Below are 2,846 nucleotides of genomic sequence, written 5' to 3'. Positions count from 1 at the left end.
ACTGTCCGGATCACTTCTGTCATCGACCGGGCCTTTTTCTAATTTATCTTGGCCATGAAACTGTCTGCGACCTGCTCTACATCAGTCCCCTCCACTTTAAAAGAACTCGTCCTCGAATTCTCATCCTGCTCTGGTTCATGATACTCGGTCAGGTCTGCGACGTTGATAGTCCGTGAGATCGCCATGTCATCTAGAAGATCAACAACATAAGCATTGTCATTGATCTTTCGAATGATTGGGACGGGTCCAATATTCTTATTTTTTAACTTGTTGTACGTCCCGGTCAGCAATGTCTCTTTGCGCAGATGGACCATAACGCGATCGTCCACCTCGAACACTTTTTGTTGCCGGTGCTTATCCTCTTATTCCTTGTACTTCTCGTTCGAGGCATGTAGCTTGGTCTGCACTTCCGCATGGATGCCCATGATCTTGTCTGTCATATGTTCTGCTGCAATGCTCATGCCTGGGTGCTTGGGCAGAGGGACCAAGTCAAGTATGTGGCGAGGCACTCGTCCGTAGATAATCTAGAACGGTGATTTTCCTATCGAGTGGTTTGCCATGTTGTTGAATGCAAACTCTGCTTGAGATAAGGCTAAATCTCACTGCTTCAGTTTTTCTCTTGAAATACAGCGAAGGAGGTTTCCTAACGTGCAATTCACAACTTCGGTCTTCCCATCAGTCTGTGGGTGGTAAGCACTGCTGAATTGAAGTCGTATATCGAATCGAGTCCACAAAGTCTACTAAAAGTGGCTAATGAACTTTGTGTTATGATCAGAAGTAATGGTCTTGGGGACCCAGTGTAGCCGTATGACCTCCCTGAAGAATAGATTCGCCACATGTGTTACATCGAGGGTCTTCTTGCATGGGATAAAGTGCACCATCTTGGAGAAACGATCTACCACCACGAACACCGAATCCATACCGCGTTGTGTTCGTGGGAGACCAAGCACGAAGTCCATTGATAAATCCTCCCAAGGACTGTCAGGCACGGGTAACGGGGTGTAGAGGCCCATATTCTGAGATTATCCCTTGGAGGTCAGACAAACACGACAACATTGTACGGGTTTTCCCACATTCGCACTAATTACGGCCAGTAATACTTCTCTTCCACAAGAGCTCGTATCTTGTCTCGCCCAAGGTGTCCACTGAGGCCTCCTCCATGTAGCTCCTGAATAATCTGCTCTCTAAGAGAACTTTGGGGATGCACAATCGATTCCTTTTGAAGAGAAAATTGTCCTATATATGAAGGTCACTGGGGTGACCTTCTTAGCACTTCATCCAAGAATCTTTGAAGTCCTCATCCTCGGCATACAGCTCCTTGAGACAGTCGAAGCCGACTACCTCATTGCTCATCGTAACAAGTAGTGATGCACGATGGCTAAGAATCTTTGAAGTCCTCATCCTTGGTCTTGAATGTCGTTTTTCACTCATCACTAAGTCGGATACGAATCTGATGGTACCCGCTTCTTAGATCTAGTTTAGAGAACACCTTGGCCCCTTCTATCATATCGAGCATGTCGTCAAGTGGTATTGGAAACATACTTGTGGTTTTTGTTGATTACCGGCTTCGAACACTCTCCAATTCCACCTTTTAGCGTTAATAATTGGTATGACACATGGGCCATGCTTTCTCAAGAACCCTTGGTCAATTCCTTACTTCCGAAGTTTCACATTTCCCGGATATCCAAAATGAGGGCGGTTACCAACCCGAAAATCTATTGATGTTGGATGTCCCGCATGGGGGAAACTTCAAGCCAGTCTTCTTTGAATTCGTTTAGCAAAAGTCTTAAACTTGGAGGGATGTTTGAGGGTTCCCCTTCCTCGCCCTTCACTACGTGGAAGGAACTATTCCTCCAAAATCCGAATGCACAAGCTTAGTATCTACAATAAAGCATCTAATCCCAAAAATATTGTTGTTTACATTCGGTTAGCTCAACTTCCCCATTGGTTTCCGAACGTGGTTGGTAGATGTGGGGCCATGATTAGTCTATCCAAGCCATTGATTTGACATGTCCAATCATGGATGGACCAATCCCAGTATATCTTCTCAATTGATCAACTCTAAACTTCCAGTTGTTAGCATGCAATTACATGGTTAAAAGATTTGATGGCGATGATCTTCCAATTTTTTTGAGTTTATTGAATCTGAAAATATGTCTTCTAAGGAATCTGATATTAAGTATGGAATGAAGAAGTTCATTGGGAGAAATAACTTTGAAATATGAAAGATTAAGAAGAGAAGCATTATAGTTCAACAAATATTACAACACGCTCTCCTTGGTAAAGCGAAACGTCCTGCATCTATGACTGATGAAGAGTATGATGAACTAGACGAGAAGGGGTACAACCTCGATACAATTATGCCTAGCATATTGCGTTTTCTACAATATCTAAGATCAAAACACCGTCACAGGGATATGGACAAAACTTGATAGTTTGTATATGATGTTTTATTTAAACCAACACGATTTAAATGATTTTTTAAACTCGCAAGTATACGAATCAGATGCAGATACGGTACGTATTACGAGATCGTTCCCACGAAGACTGGTCGTCACAATTCAAATCTATGATTCTCCTTAACTAATCCAACAAATAATGGAATGAATTACTAAGCACAATTTTATGAAAAATAATTAATTAAGAACAGGGAAGAAAATTCAATCAGAGAGAGAGCACTAGGACTTTCGAATCCACCCCTAATTGTCCTAACCCTTATTTTGTCTGTGATTCACCTTGATCTAGATTGATACCACTTAAATAGAGAAAGCACAATCTGTGTCCTTAATCGGGCATACAGACTGTCTAATTCCTTTAAGCAATGCCATGAATGACATATCCCATAT

Source organism: Magnolia sinica, chromosome 2, assembly GCF_029962835.1.
Source record: "Magnolia sinica isolate HGM2019 chromosome 2, MsV1, whole genome shotgun sequence".
In the NCBI taxonomy this organism is placed as follows: Eukaryota; Viridiplantae; Streptophyta; class Magnoliopsida; order Magnoliales; family Magnoliaceae; genus Magnolia; species Magnolia sinica.
This window is presented reverse-complemented; position numbering follows the sequence as displayed.